Source organism: Danio aesculapii, chromosome 17 (genome assembly GCF_903798145.1).
Source record: "Danio aesculapii chromosome 17, fDanAes4.1, whole genome shotgun sequence".
NCBI lineage: Eukaryota > Metazoa > Chordata > Actinopteri > Cypriniformes > Danionidae > Danio > Danio aesculapii.
Window position 1 is genome coordinate 44433432 of NC_079451.1, and position 17687 is coordinate 44451118.

The window sequence follows — 17687 nt, forward strand, 5'->3', positions numbered from 1 at the left end:
GATCCAACAGCTTTAGCCATCGCAGTGACATCTACGTGCACCAGCCACCACCCTTGACTCCAGGATTGGAGTCGCAGTATATCCAGCCACCCTCTACCCCCATGCAGACTATATCTCCGAGGATTGGTGACTGCTACAGTCGCAGACCCAGCAGTGCTCCCTCCCAGCAGCTTCTTGAGCACAGTGGGTATCCTGGACCCAGGGTTTCTGGAGTATACAGTGGTGCTATGGTTCCTGTCCAACCTCGACCATTGTCAGGTTACAATCCACATTCTGGATTACCTGTGACTGCAATGTCCCAACAGGTAGCCATACCAGCACATTTACCAGGAATACAACAACAAATGGCAGCTTTGCCACCCCAAATTCATGCAATGCCGTTGCCAGCCCTACCTGCAGTTCCCCAGCCAATGACCGTACCTGCTTTGGCACCCCAGCAAGCCCCGAAAGCATACACCACCAACTATACTGTTCCAATGGAGTTAATGAAGCGGGATCGAAGCTTGGCTACAATGTCACCCATGCCCAGTCCCCATTTAAGCCCACAAGTAATGCGCAAGGCTGGAGTGTCCTCAGATGGAGCCCTAGTACCCGTTGGGGGTGTCGTCCCAGGCCAAAATATGAACCTGGCTAATCAGAAGCTGAGCCGGCGTACTGGACCTCCGGTCATTGTCTCCACTATGGCATCACCAGACACAAGTAAATCAAAGCCCTCTTGAATACCTTCTTTGTGCTCTCCTTTTCTCCTTCCCACCCCCTCCAGTGCTTCAGTTCCTAACTGTCTGTGTCAGAGTGAGCATGTGTGAATTGAGGTTAATTGATTCAAGTTATATTCTTTCCCTTTGAACTTCGCTTTTCAGAAGCGCTACACAGAGAACCCTCCTTTGAAGAATAAACAATGCTGTTTGTTTTTCGTTGAAATAGTAATGAATTGAGTTGGTAATGATGTTCCCAAACATCTAGTACTGCGATATCATCCCTCTGTCCAATGTTGAACAAGGCTGAACATATTTTATTTATTCCCTCAGATCAAAGGAGCTGCTTTCGCTTAGTTTTGTGCCAGATCAGGTGCAGCTTTTATTACAAAAAGAGTTAGACAGAATGAAAATTCTGACATATAAATACATATAGTCGGTCATCGTCATCTTTTATACCACAGAATTACACACCACTAAAGATTGTATTTTTGCATGTCTGGCACAGATGCTCATTTAAGAGTAAACTTCCTTTTCTGTGATGAGTGGTGTGATAAACTGTGCTAGAATGTCCAAATGTGTTTTCTTTATTTTTGTCTTGCGCTTCAGTGGCCTGTTATTTTATTAGTCAGTCACATTTCTGCAGAATTAGTCATTTTTGGCTTCAGGGTGTCTGTGAATGCTAGATTGTATTCAGTACTACACTGCTTTTATGTCATGTATGTTTTGCAGTAGGTGTATCTAAATGAATTTAGAGTGGTATGCTGTATTTTTTTATTTTCACACTTTGTCTTCGCTTGCTTGAACCTCTGTCACAGCTGATCTGTTTGACTGAGATACTGTGAGTGAAGTGTAGGCTGTCAGTTAGCGGTAGAGCCCCTTGATGCATGTTTGATGTGAGATGTCACTTTGAGCCTTATACAGGCAAGATCAGAATGATGGACTGGACTGTTAGAGGGAAAGAGTGACAGTTCAGTCTTTTTGTCAGCCACAAACTTTAGTGGGAAATTTTACATTTGTGAAAAAGTAACTGAGCATGTCGTTCATTCATATACAGTTGAGAGACATTATTTACATGATGTTTAAAAATTATTTTTAAAAATATTTTGCCATTTAAAACTTAATTTTCAAAGCGCTTTACACTCTAGAAATACAAGCATAGCGGATGCAGAGGTTAAAAATTATATATATTAGAAAGAGAACAAGTCACAAACGTATAAACCAATCAAATACAAAAAGAAAATGTAAATATGTAAACATAAAACTGATCAAAAGTACACATACACCTCTCAAATAGGCGATAAAACAAATAAGTCAATCTTCAGGAATACTTAAAATTCTTTAAAGATTCTTCATGCCTAATATTATAGTGGAGTGAGTTTAAGCAAAATTATTATTGTTATAATACTGCTATTATTGTTATTATTTATTTATTATGATATTATTTGATAATATTTGAATGCAACAATGTCTTTTCATTATTATAATATGAAATAGAATTCATTCAAAAGAAGATTTACATAAAAACTGTCACTGTTCGCCAAGCTTTTTAAAAAACAAAATAATACAGTAATTGGTAACACTTTAATGATCCAACAGTTAAGGTTAGTTATTGTATAATGTAACTGTATCATATTAGTAAATGCGCTGAGAGTTATTGAGAACTAACTATGAATGACTTTAACTGTAAATTTCTTTAACTCAGCATGTCGTTCATTAATATATAGGTGAGAGACATTATTTACAAGACGTTTAAAAATAATACATTTTTTAAATATTTTGCTATTAAAGCTTAATTCTCAAAGCGCTTTACACTTAAGAAATACAAGCATAGCAGAAAAAATTTTAATTGTTTTATATATATATATATATATATATATATATATATATATATATATATATATATATATATATATATATAAAACAAAAAAGAAACCTATAAAATGATCAAACATGAAAATAAAGTGTACAAATGTAAACATAAAACCAATTAAAAAAAACACATACACCTTACAAATAGGCAAGTCTAAAAGTACTCAGGGATACTTTAAATTCTTTAAAAGATTCTGCATAATATTCTAATTCTAATATTCTAATATTTTAATGATATTATTACAATGCAAAAATGTCTTTTCATTATTATAATGTGAAATAGAATTTATTCAAAAGAAGATTTACATTAAAGAACTGTTTGTCAAGCTTTAAAAAAACCAAAATAAAACAGTAATTGATAACCCTTTAAAATAATGCTCCTATAGTTAAGGTTAATTATTGTATAATGTAAGTGTATCATATTAGTAAATGCACTGAGAGGTAATGAGAACTAACTATGAATGCCTTTAAAAAATGTTAACAAAGTTGAATGAATTATTTAATAAATATATTGTTCATTGTTTGTTCATGTTAATAAATACATGAACTAATTTACCATTAATTTAAACTGTTGCACTGTAATTTAATCGGTAATGCTTTACAATAATAAGATTCCATTAGTTAATCTGTTTACTAACATGGAGAAACAACAAACAATACATTTAATACAGTAATTATTCATGTTAGTCAACATTAGGTAACGGAAATACAGTCATTTATTGTTAGTCTTTAACTCACAATGCATTAATCAATGTTAACTAGGCCTGTCACAATAATCAATATACTGACTATATTACATGACCTTAAGAAGTTCACAAATAACGTTAAAGCCATTTCTCATGACATTTACGTTCTACCTATAATTGGACATTTACCTAATAGGACATTTAAAAGTATATATCAGGGGTCACCAATCTCGGTCCAGGAGGGCCTGTGTCCCTGCAGGGTTTAGCTCCAACTTGCCTCAACACAGCTGCCTGGGTGTTTCAAGTATACCTAGTAAGACCTTGATTAGCTCATTCAGGTGTGTTTGATTAGGGTTGGAGCTCAAATCTGCAGGACACCGGCCCTCCAGAAACAAGTTTGGTGACCCCCTGGTATATATAATAGGACATTTACCTTTTTAACATCAAATTACAGAATCTAAATGACCTTAAAATGATAAGTATTTTAAAATGTTTATGGCTATTTGCATTATTGTGCTGTTATATAATTATTATACAATAAAATGATCTCAAAATGACAATAACATCACTTATCGCAACAATTTCTGTGACGATAGATTGCACACCAAAAATTCCTTATTGTGGCAAGCCTATTGTGAACATGCACAATATTGGATTTTAATACATTAGTAAATTATGATCTATGATTAAATAAATGCTGTACAAGTGTTCTTAGTTTGCATTAGTAACTACAATAACTAATGCAATCTTATTATAAAGTGTGACCGTTTAATTTAATCGAAAGCACTTTTGATGTAAAACTAAAGGTCCAGATGCATTCGCTAAATTTTAGAGTGAATTAGCATGACCAGTTTTTCACAATGCATCTTACATGCTTTATGCATATCTATTATGTGACTTTTTTTTTTGGTTCCAGTTAATGTTGCAGCACTGATTTTGATGAATGTTTTATTTCATTTTTTTGGATGCTGCAAAGTGTGTTGCATTTCTGTGTCTAATCCCTCCTGGTGCAGCTGGTGTAAAAGACTGTTTCCAGCTTACATTGGCTGATGTAAAACGATGACCAATGGCTGGTCTGAGGGGGAGGTGCAGCATGCAAAGAGTTTTAGAGCCGAAATGGAGATGCAGTGTCAAACCCCAGCAGGAAATTAAACAACACATCACCATAGTCAGGCTAATCACATTGTGGTGATAGTAATCAGAGTGTATGGATATGATTGGAGAGCCTCTGGGGTGGGAGAGAAATGAGAGAGCGGTGATGAACATTATTAAAGGATGACTGCTTTAGTCAGAGTGGGAGTTGGGAAGCATGGCCAAAATAATGGTATGTAATTATGTTTAATGTTAATTATGAAATATGTATTTGCTCTTGGAAATTCAAGCAAAATGATTTAATGTTGGGTAACTACACACTCAAAAAATTGTACTCGTTAGATTAACTCAATTTAATTGAGGGCAGGATTTTTATCTAATAAATTTGTTTAGCACCAACTAAAAATATTTACACATTTAAATGCAGTTGAGTTGGTCCAACATGATTTTATTAAATAAAAGTTACATACATTTGTGTTTTTATTTAACTTAAACGCAAAGGTCTGATAATATCATGTATGTCTATTATGTGTCATACATTTCGAAGTCTCTTAGTTTTGTCTCTTATTTAGTTACAGTTGATTGAGACTGATCTCAGAACTCATTTTAGAGCAGTTACAGTATTGCTCATTGAGCAAAGCAACAAACTGCATTTTTGTTAATTAAGCCAACACTCAAAGCATGAGTGACTCTGCAAAGTGTTAACCTTAAAACTCAAAGCTTTCCATGAAAATCTTCTCAATCTTCAAACTAAAGTGAAGATTAAACTCTAACAAGTCTTTTAATTAACTTTAAACCCCTAAGATTACTTGCATCGTCAACATTTTCTTAGTTCAATTCCACACAAAGCAGCTGGAAACTACAAATCCCCTAACCATGCAGTTGTACCAACACGCTTTTAACTTAATGGTTTACAGATTTCAGTGGACTGAACATAAAACAAATAAATTGGCCAAAAAAAGTACAAGAATTTAGTTGTATCAGCTCATTTTTATAAAGTACACCAAAAATGGCATTCGCTGTCTGTTAAAACTTCTTGTATAAAATAAGCTGAAACAATACAACTATTGAGTTTTTGGGGGGACAACTTAATTGTTTTATGTTAAATCCACTTAAATTTGTAAGAAAAAAAGCTAATAAGTTAACTTAATTCCTTCATGTTGTCTAAACAAAGGTTAAGATAAACAAATTCAAGTGGACTGAACATAAAGCAATTAAGATGTCCTCCCAAAAACTCAATAGTAAAATAAAAAAATAAAAACTCAAGACTTGTGTTGATTCAGCCCATTTCAAATAAGCAGTTTGACTCTAGCATCAAACATACTTTAGTAATTCATGTTGTTCCAACACAAAACGCTTAAGTTAACTTAATGGTTTACAGATTTAAGTGGACTGAATATAAAACAAATAAATTGGCCAAAAACAATTACAAGAATTTTGTTGCATCAGCTCATTTTTATAAAGTACACCAAAAATGGCATTTGCTGTCTGTTCAAACTACTTGTATAAAATAAGCTGAAACAATACAACTATTGAGTTTTTGGGCGGACAACTTAATTGTTTTATGTTAAATCCACTTAAATTTGTAAAAAAAAAACAACTAATAAGTTAACTTAATTCCTTCATGTTGTCTAAACAAAGGTTAAGATAAACAAATTCAAGTGGACTGAACATAAAACAATTAAGTTGTTGCAAAAAAATTCAGCCCATTTCAGCCCATTTCAAATGAGCAGTTTGACTCTAGCATCAAACATACTTTAGTGTGTACTTAATCCTATTCTGGGATAAAGCACTACATTTAATGCATTAAAAATGAAAGTTATTTGGTCTGTGCAACTCAAATCACCGGATTGTTCTTAACAAATAAATCTGTCTTAAGCACAAGAAGGAGCTTTACATTATATAACCTTTCCATCATCAAAACATTTCCATCATATCATGTTTTTGAGCATTTCTGAATCCAGAAGTATTTTACTAATCTACTTTCCCCATAAGGAATTTTTTTAAAAGCCAGCATTAAGGCATTGTTAGCCCTGGAACAAACTAACCAGCTACAAGGTAAACATTACAGACTTTGATATAAGGCAAAGAAATGTATGAATATCAGACAAATGTATAAAACTTTGTACTTGATATAATGAGGGAAAGAACTACAATCCCATGAAGCATTACGAATCACCCCATCAAATAAAAACAAAACAAAACGAAGAAATAAATAATTATTCATTCATTTTAAGAAACTATGCATTTCGAGTTTATTGCAAAATATGCATATGTGTGTGATATTTAAGTATTTTAATGTCAGATAAGGAGAATTACTGATTATGCACAGTGCTTTATGAAAGTGGGTGGAGCTAAAGATATCTTGATGTTCTAATTGGTGGGATTTTGCACAGCCTTATAGGTAATGCAGTTTTTCTGCATGGATTTAAATATTATTATAATATTATATTATAAGTCCTCGTGAAATCTAAATGTACAATGTTTATTTTGCTGGCTCATATTATTATTCTTAAGTCTAATAGTTAATAGTTAATCCATTAAATGCTTGTTTTGTTTTGGTAATCTCCATTGAATGTCTGCTCATTTGTTTCCATGTTTAGAGTGGCGTCCTTCTGTTGACGTCAACTTGAGGGCTACCATAGCAACTGTTTATTAAATCCCCTCCTACCATTAGTTTGCTATGAGAGAATGGTGCACAAAATAAAGCCCCGCCCCCTACTCTATACTTCATTTCAGTTGGAACCACATCAACATACTGAAATAAAAGTCTCAGCAACTTAATTCAAATGTAAATAATTCAGTTGATTGTTAATCTTTGGGCTCAGAGTAAAGCCCTGCTCACACTTTGAGATTTCAGCCATGATTTTGCCATCTGAGGCAAATTTGGGAAATCCTAAAAGATTCCTGAAATCCTAGGCTAAAATTTTTACCAGAATTACCATGTTTGTAAACATTTATGCGCGCACAGCGAGGTTGCATTAAAACCGGGAGCGCTAGCATTTACAGTGAGGGAATGACATCCGATGCGGTACAGAGTTTGATGTTGTATTAGAGATAAGTTATATTGAATTACATATTATATATTATTTACATAATGCTTTCAGCGTATTATAACAGCTTGTCACCCAGTGATGAGCACAGTTATTCTGCAAACTTAATGTTAAAGTGAGCGGCGTTCGTCTGACAGGTCCGTTTGCGATAGCACGCTCCAAATAAGTATTGGATAAGACGAAATGACCAAGCATCCAGCCCCAAATATGCAACTATCTCATTGAAGCTCCAAGTGATTTTACAAGAGAGAAGTTAAGGGCCTACAAGTCTTTGGATGCCAACAATGTTGTTCTGTGTGGTCATGTGCAAGAAATAATGCTCCATGATTACCAGATTCAACACTACTGTATGTAGCGCTAAAAACCAAGGTTCTGCCTAGCCAAAGACAAGGAAAGAAGACGGAGCTATACAAGGCCTGGATAATCATCAACAAGCAAAACAACTGCATTCTGACAGCGAACTGCACCTATATGACAGGGTATGTGAACTTAGATTTTCACGTTTCATTCTTAGCATTCAGTGTCCGCAGTTTAATTCACCATATTTAACCGCTTTTGTTGAAATCATTGCTGCAATCAAAACTGAGTAATATGTATGATTCAGCATAGTCCCTGAACTTACCTGATATAACATGAGAACTGCAGAGTTTTTAATTAGGTCCTCACTCCATTCAGCACCCTGTTAGCCAAAGAAGTCTGCGGTTGGCATTAAAGCGGTGTGGTGTACGGTAAAATTTAACTCGAATTTGGTATCCTACTGCACAACACGACATGTCTCTTTTTGCAGCTGGGAACCCGTGTGACGTCGGTTGGTAATTCCTCTATTACATTCATTCATTCATTCATTTTCTTTTCGGCTTAGTCCCTTTATTAATCCAGGATAGCCACAGTGGAATGAACCGCCAACTTATCCAACTCATCTCTGGGAAACATACACACACACACACACACACACACACACACACACTCATTCATTCACACTCATACACTACGGACAATCTAGCCTACCCAATTCACCTGTACCGCATGTCTTTGGACTGTGGGGGAAACCGGAGCACCCAGAGGAAACCCACGCGAACGCAGGGAGAACATGCAAACTCCACACAGAAACACCAACTGACCCAGCCGAGGCTCGAACCAGCAACCTTCTTGCTGTGAGGCGACAGCACTACCTACTGCGCCACTGCGTCGCCTCCTCTATTACGCCTGTTTCACTCCGCAAGCAAAAGCAGTGCGTGAGCAGAGCGTAAAAGTAATTATTGCATGCCCTTCTTTTACTTATTTTCGTGTTGTCAGGTTCACAGTACAAAATAGCTCCCGGGTGAAATAAATTGAGTGAACATAAAACAAAGCCGAATAAAGCTTTTATTCCTCTGCTTCAGCTGCACAGCACACGACCAGCTCACATCATCCAGCATGCGTGTCGAACTACACTACCCACAATACACTTTGCTATGGTCTACAACTCCCGTAAATAAATATTTTGGGCCTAAATAAAAGTTTGTTGCAGTTTTTAATCGTTTAAGTTCATTTGATTGACTATATATAAATCAGTGGATATTATTACCGCATTCACAGGATAAAAATGCTACTTTTTACTGTCATTCAATGTGTTTTGGCCATTATCAATGCACTGTCACTTTATTTGAGCGTGAGCAGCGCTGCAAAAATAGACCCAGCCCCGAAACTATCGCGACACTGCTGCTTCAGTGTTGCTGCTGCATGCGGTATGAAACCTCTAATCTGTTAACATGGACGCCGAAAAAACACGCTCTGCTCATGCGCTGCTGACGCTTGCATTGTGAAACAGGCTTTACACTTAAAATGAGCTGAATTAACACAATTCTTGTGTTATTTTTTAAACAATTTAATTGTTGTATGTTCAATCCACTTAATTTGGAAAAACAATTACGTTACCGTACTCAATTTGTGTTGAGACAACATGAAGGATTTGTGTGAAACCCAGCATTTTTTGCAGCGTAGACTTATTTTGTTGTATATTTCTGTACAGCATGTTGGCTCACTTCTCTGTTTTTTAAAGTGCTCTATAAATAAAGTTTGACTTGACTTGGCTTGTAATAGACATTTGAAGTGTTGCAAATATATGCTGTACGCTGAAAATAATTATTCATTGGATTTACAAAAAATATATGTAAGGTAACAGGTTGCAAACAATTTATATGCGCTGAATTTAAACAAAATTTAGTAATGTTCAACTTAACTTGTTTACATTCAGCCCATACACACTTTGCAACCATTTATTCATTTTACTTCAGCTCAGTCCCATTATTTATCAGGGATCGCCACAGCGGAATGAACCGCCAACTATTCCGGCATATGTTTTACGCAGTGGATGCCCTTCCAGCCGCAACCCAACACTGGGAAACACCCATACACCCTCACATTCACACACACTCATACACTACGACCAATTTAGCTTATTCAATTCACCTATACTGCATGTGTTTGGACTGTGGAGGAAAAAAAACCACGCCAACACGAGGAGAACATGCAAACTCCACACAGAAATGCCAACTGGTCCAACCGGGACTCAAATCAGTGATCTTCTCGCTGTGAGGCAATTTTGTTTTTCTTTAAAAAATTGTAAATGCAATGAATCGTTTTCTTCAGTGAGTGCAAATGAGTTTGTTTATATGAGCTAGTCAATTGTTGGAGAACTAGTTGTCCATTCATAGAAAAGAGGACCTCCTCTTTTTAATTCTAATCCAATGCATCCTTTCTGCCTCCTGCATCCTGGTTTCGTTTCTCTTTCAAAGCCGTCCATTTTCCCTTTGTGTCTTTTTTTTCCCTCCCCTTGCTTCTGTTACACCTTCTCTACCGTCTCACTTGAGTTAATGGGTTTAGCTGGCTTTCGTTCCATATAATGAAACCATTTCTCCAGCGTTTCCCCAGTCATCTCGGACTCCAGATGTTTCAGGTTGGATAGAGTCAGAGTACATTGCTCATGTCCTAAACATCTGCGAAAACCCCAGCAGGATATGAGAATATTCTTCTCTTATGCACAACAAAGTCATTTGCATGTGGGTGATGGTTGTTTGTTTAGCCAGTAATTTCGTCTGCTAATGGACAGGCTGTAGACTGCGGGCTCGCAGGGTATTCCTTAATTGTGTGTTGCTAGGTGACCTGTTTTTCGTAGCAACGGCTGCTCTGATTTTTATTTTTTTTTATTATAATTATTATTATCATGCCAAGTCTTTTAGAAAGCATGCACATCATACACCATGATGTATCATTCGCTATGGTCTAAAAACAGCCTATTTGATCATATATGGTTGTTTTAAATGCAAAATTATTAACCTTTGTGTGGATTGTTTTTATTTTCAAATATTTTTTAAGTTGTTTAATGGAGCAAAGACATTTTGGCAGTATAATATTATAATATTTATTTCTTTTTGGTAGCGTCTGATTTGTTTTAGTTTGGCTGGGGTAAAATAATCATTAAAAAAACTATTTTAAGGTCAAAATTATTACGTTATTTTATTATTATTATATTTATTTATTTGTTTATTTATTTTTTGATCGGCTACAGATCAAACCACTGTGGTCCAATCACATGTCAATAAAGACTTTACAATAAGCTGAATACTATTATCTTGCAAAATAACAAAAAAATAAATAAAAATGTAATGTACATTGAAGTGGCAAAGACAAAAAAAATTGTTTATTAGAAATTGTTTGTTGAAACTATTGTTTAAATATGTGTTAAAACAGAACTTTAACATACTGAAAGATTCCCAGGAGGGCTAAGAATTTAGACTATATCTAAATATGTAAATGAAGACTCATTTAGACTTTAAATATCATCCCTTTTTGTGGATTTACTAAAGCTTTTTTGCATAAAAAACAAAAATATTGTCATTTAGATCTTACTTTTGGCATGAATTTCCCCCCAGACATGTATATTCATTTTAATTAATCCAAAATTATAATTATTATTAACATGACAAGTCTTTTAGAAGGCTGGCGCAGTGGGTAGCACGTTCACCTCTGCGTAAAACGTGTGCTGGATAAGTTGGTGGTTCATTCCGCTGTGGTGACCCCAGATTAATTAAGGGACTAAGCCGAAAAGAAATGAATGAGTCTTTTAGAAAGCGTGCACATCATACACCATAATGTATCATTCGCTTTGGTCCAATACTTCTCAATGAACTAATCTGAAAACAGCTTATGTCAGCCATATATGGTCATGCCAATAGCAACATTATTAGCCCTTGTGTGAATTTTGTGTTCTTGTTCAAATATTTTGTAAGTTATGTTTAATGGAGCAAAGACATTTTGGCAGTTTACTATTATTAGATTTTTTAATTTTTTTATTTTTCTTGTTTATTTTACTTTGGCTGGAATAAGAGCCGTTTAAAAAAAAAACTATTTTAAGGTCAATGTTGTTACCCTAGTTAAATTTTAAGCTACAGAACAAACCACAGTTGTTCAGTCACTTACCAATTAAACCTTTACATTGCACTGTAATATGAATACTATTATCTTGCAAAATAATAATAAAAAAATAGTATGGACTTTGAGTGTGGCAAAGACAAAATAAAATTGTTATTAAAAATTAGTTGTTAAAATTGTTTAAACATTTTAAACAGAACGTTAACATTATAAAAAGTTCTCAGGAGGACTAATAGTTTAGATTGTCTATATATGTAAAATATGACTCATTTCGAATATATATATATATATATATATATATATATATATATATATATATATATATATATATATATATATTTCATACTGTATATACACTGTAAACAATATTGGGTTCCACAAAATCGATTTGTGTTGAGATGACATGAAGGGATCATGTTAACTTATCAATTTTTACGAATTTAAGTTGATTGAACGTAAAACAATTAAGTTGTTCCAAAAAGAAAACTCAGGAATTGTGTTGTTTCAGCTCGTTTTAAGTACATAGTTTGAACAAACAGCTAATGTAATTTTTTGAGTGTGTATCACTTTTAGTGGATTGACTGAAGCTTTTTTTACGTAAAACAAAAATCTGGTCATTTAGATCTTCTTTTTGGCCGAATATCACAAAAGTTACTATTTATTCCACAAAAACATTTGTATTCACTTTATTGATCCATAATTCTAATTATTATTAACATGCCATGTCTTTTAGAAAGCATGCACAAACACTATAATGTATCATTCGCTATGGTCCAACACTTCTCAATGAACCAGTCTCAAAACAGCCTACTTGGTAAAATCATTAGCCCCCCTGTAAATTTTGTGTTCTTTTTCAAATATTGTATAGTTATGTTAATGGAGCAAATTTTGGCAGTATATTATTATAATATTTTAGAATATTATAATATTTTATTAATAAGCTTTTCACTCATCATAGTATACGTGCTGCTGATGATGTGACAATAAAAGTGATTTGATTTGATTGATTTGATTTGATATTTACTTTCATTTTTTGAGAACATCTTATTTGTTTTAGTTTGACTGGAATAAAATTAGTTTATTTTAATTTTATTATACCATATATATATATATATATATATATATATCTTAATTTGTTATTATTATTATTATTATTTGATCGGCTACAGAACAAACCACTGTTGTCAAATTAATTGGCAATTAAGCCTTTGCATTTTAAGATGAATACTATTATCTTGCAAAATAACTAAAAATAGGATGTACTTTGAATGTGGCAAAGACAAAAAAGGGTTATTAGAATTATTTGTTAAAACTATTATGTTTAAATATGTGTTAAAATAGAACATTAACGTAATAAAAAACTCCCAGAAGAGCTAAGAATTATATCTAAATATGTAAATTAAGACTTATTTAGACTATATATATGTATGTATGTATGTATGTATATGTATGCATTACATTTTGTGGATTGACTAAAGCATTTTTGCGTCCAAATTTAAAATAAAAATGTCATTTAGGTCTTACTTTTGGCATAAAATCACAAATGGTGCAATTTTTTCCTCAGACATTTGTATTCGCTTTAATTAAACCAAACTTTTAATCATTATTAACATGCCATGAGTTTTAGAAAACATGCACATTCAATTCAATTCAATTTACCTTTATTTGTATAGCGCTTATACAATGTAGATTGTGTCAAGGCAGCTTCACATAAAGGGTCATAGTAAATAGGAACAGTGTAGTTCAGTTTGTAGTGTTTAAGTTCAGTTCAGTTTAGCTCAGTTCAGTGTGGTTTAATAATCACTACTGAGAGTCCAAACACTGAAGAGCAAATCCAACGATGCGCAGCTCTATAGATCCCGAACCATGCAAGCTAGTGGCGACAGCGGAGAGGGAAAAAAACTTCACTAAATTGCGAAAGTGAAGAAAAACATACACCATAATGTATCACCAATGTGAACTCAGCTGAAAACAGCCTATTTGACCATATATAGTCATTCCAAAGCAAAATTATTAGCCCTTGTGTAAAACTTTTTTAAAATATTTTTTAAGTTATGTTTAATGGAGCCAAGACATTTCCACAGTATATTATTCTAATATTTTTTTTCTTTTTGAGAGCCTCTGATTTGTTTTAGTTTGGCTAGAAAGCAATAGGTCAATATTATTATCGTACTTAAGAATTATTATTATTTTTGTTATTGGCTACAGAACAAACCCCTGTTGTCCAATCACTTGCCAATTAAGCCTTTACATTACACTTTAAGCTGATTACTAGTATTGTGCAAAGTAACAAAAAACAAACAAATTGAATGTGCTTCAAATTTGGCAAAGACAAAAATAGTTATAAGAAATGTATTGTTAAAGTATTGTTTAAAAATATGTTAAAACAGAACTTTAAGATAATAAAAGCTTATAATTTAGACTATATCTAGAAATGTAAATTAAAACTAATTTGGACTAAAAATGAAACTTTTTGTGGAGCCTTTTTGTGTCCAAAATTAAATAGAGATGTTGTCATTTAGATCTTATTTTGGGTATAAAATCATAAAATGTACCATCCACCCCTCCCCCAATAATAATTAATTGATCCATAATTCTAATTATTGTTTACATGCCATGTCTTTTACAAAGCATGCACATACACCATAATGTATCGTTTATTACGGTCCAATACTTCTTAATGAACTATCCTGAAAACAGTCTGCTTCCTTGCTCCTTGACCATATATGGTCATTCCAAATGCCCCAAGATTAATTGCGTCTATATATGGACATGCAGGGACGACCCTGCCAAGAGACCTTCCTTTCTAGTAAGAAGGGATTATGTAGAGATGGCGATGGGTGTTGCAGTCAAGCCATATGAGAGTGTTGCAGGTCAGGTGTGTGTGTTTGTGTGTTGATTGTGTTTACTGTATCTGATTTAGAGTTTGAGATTGATGCTGTTGAAAATTTTCTTTTAAAAGGAAAGCTCTTAGGACTGCGTCTTACTGTGATCGTCCCATAGTCCAGGATAAGCTGTCTCTAGTCGTGGATCAGAAGTGTTACTCTCTGAAAGGACGCTTGACAGGGTGCTGTACTTTAGTGCAGGCTGTTTAGTTGAGCTATTTAATTCTAGGCCAGGATGTTTCTGTATAGTCACAGGTGACCGCTAATGCTGGAGTTGAACTAGATTTGCATTTGCTAAAGGGAAAACTAGTGCATGCTTGCGTTTGTGTAATGAAATGCAGCATTAGAGCCACTTTGTTATAGTCTTGAGAATCAGGCTGTGATTTGTTCTGGTTTTTCTGTGCAGGAGAATCAACATGATGCTTTTTTTTTTATATAAGTGAAATTGACTATAGTAGCTATGTAGTGACTGTGTAGCTATGAAAGCGACTGGCTATGTAGATGCATGGATAGGGCCAATCACAGCTCAGTATGCAAATGTTGTGTTGATGACATCACTCTTATTTAAATTTGAAATGCAATTGTTGTTTACATAGGAAGGCAGCTTGTGAACGGGAAGCTTGTAGTACACACGGAAATGACAATATTCATGTCATTTTTATGTTGAGTCAGGAAATTATTTTTATTTTATTATGAATTATCAAAGTAGTTAAATTCAGATTGGTGTAACATGATATAAATCTAGCTTGATGTATTTATTTTTTATACATTTTTTATTTTATATGTTTATTTTTATTATTAGTATTAGTATCATTATTTAGAGTAGCGTGAATATAAAAAATCTTTGTCATAATATTTCGCATATAATGTGGAATTTTTTTCTTATATGGATTTTGTATACATGTATATAAATTCATGACAATAGCTGATATTATGCTTTAAATATATATATTAAAAAAGTTGCTTAAAATAAAATGCAACTTAATTTACCCTAAACGGTGAGCAATGTGTTTGTTGTAGTTTTTTTTTTAACATTAGTTAATAAAGTTCTAGCCGTTCATTGTTTGTTAATTGTAGCTCAGGTCCATTAAATAATATTTACTGATACATTTTTGAAATATCAAAAGTTAATATATGCTGAAATAAAGTTGAACTTAGATTATAAAATGCTTTAGGAATAATTTTCGAGTTAACTAATGCTATAAAAATGGAAACGTATTGTAAAATGTTATGAAACATTGTTATATAACAAAACCAGTTGGTTCATAAGTCAAGGGATCCATTTTTTAGTATCCATTTTCTAAAGTATTTTTTTTGTATGTATTTTTTATTTTTAGGAGTTAATTTTTTTTTTTTTAATCTCTCTATATTATTATATTTTATATATTTAACTCTCTTTATATAATTATTACAAAACAATATCAGATTAGTGGAATTGTTATATATATAATATTATTTGTATTATTTTTGTGTTATTCTAGAATTTATTTATTTATATATATTTATTTATTTATATATTTATATACATATTTATTTATTTATTTATTTATTTATTTATTTATTATTATGTATATTTTTAAGAACAAAGCTATGGTCACATTTGGCGTTTGACACGTATTTCTTCAGAGGCGATATATGCAGTATGTAATGCAGTAAAAATATCCAGTCCACTCCACTTTATTACAAGCATGCAGTTTTAGTAACCAAGTTTTTTTCTTGTCGTTTGTTTAAAGTTCTCATGGTTATGAATGGTTGTCAGTAGAGTGAACAATGTAGTGTGACCGCATACACAAAAATATTCTTTGTTTTTCTTTACAACTTCAGTCAGTTTAAGTGTGCACTATCTATTCAAATTTTATTCATACAACAAGTTTATTTAGTCTTGGCATGACTGGCCGAGAGAAATAATGAAAAGCGACTTGTATATGCAGCCGGAGTGCATTAATCTGAAGAAATTTGATCAGACTCGGAAGGAAATTTTCAGCATGGAGGAATATAATGAATGCAAATGGAGGGCAAAAAGACAGTCCAAAACCAAAAAGTCGTTTCAGTTGCCATTTGCCCAGCTCAGCATATTCATTTACTGAAGCTTTTTATAAAGCAAAAGAGAGAGAGAGGGAATGAAAGAGAAGAGATTAGAGAGGTAAAATCCCACTAGCCATCTGTGCAGGACGGCCCGGTGGGAAAGGACGGCGTGGAGGGGGTTTGGGGTTAGAACATAATCCTGCAGAAATGAATGAATGAATGCGTGTACTGTAATCCCTGTCCGCGGTCTCACATCTCATCCCAGCGATCTCTGACGTACGCAACTCTCTCCCACATGACATATTAGCATTAAAGAATCATAAACGGCTGTGAAATTGGTTTGTTTGAATGTATGAATAATCAATTTGCCCTGGTTTGGCATGCAGACGAGATCTGTGTGTAAACAACTAGCAGCGTCTGATATTTCCCACTTCATCAAATGTTAAAGGACTTGTGCATTACTTATGCTGCATGTAGCATTTTTCATTTGTCAAATCGCGTCGGATAACAGTGTCCGCTAAACGAATTCATGTTCTTGTAAATGTGTGCTGCGTATTGCATGTGTTTGTGCTTTGTTGGATTTCTCATGTTAAACCGGGATGTTTTATGTGTTAAAGGAGTGTGTGTGTGTGTGTGTGTGTGTGTGTGTGTGTGTGTAAGTAAGAGAGAGATATGCATATGGTTTTATGCATATGTGATGTATTGAGCAATGCTGTTGCCAGATATGCTGATTCAAATGTCACCAAAGAAGCTTGTTGTGTTGAAATATTGAATAGTATATCATATATTGCAGTCTTTATGAATTTGTTGCTGATATGCATTTTTATTATAGCTGTTTAATTTCCTGTGTAATTGTTATTATATTATATTATATTATATTATATTATATTATATTATATTATATTATATTATATTATATTATATTATTATATTATATTATATTATATTATATTATATTATATTATA

At 33.4% G+C, this 17687-nt stretch overlaps 1 protein-coding gene across 4 annotated transcripts in view; it reads left to right on the plus strand.

Annotated features, from left to right (window-relative positions):
- The window catches only part of ctbp2a (C-terminal binding protein 2a), a 128269-nt gene that overhangs the window by 52686 nt on the left and 57896 nt on the right, over window positions 1-17687 (plus strand). The window lies entirely within an intron of this gene.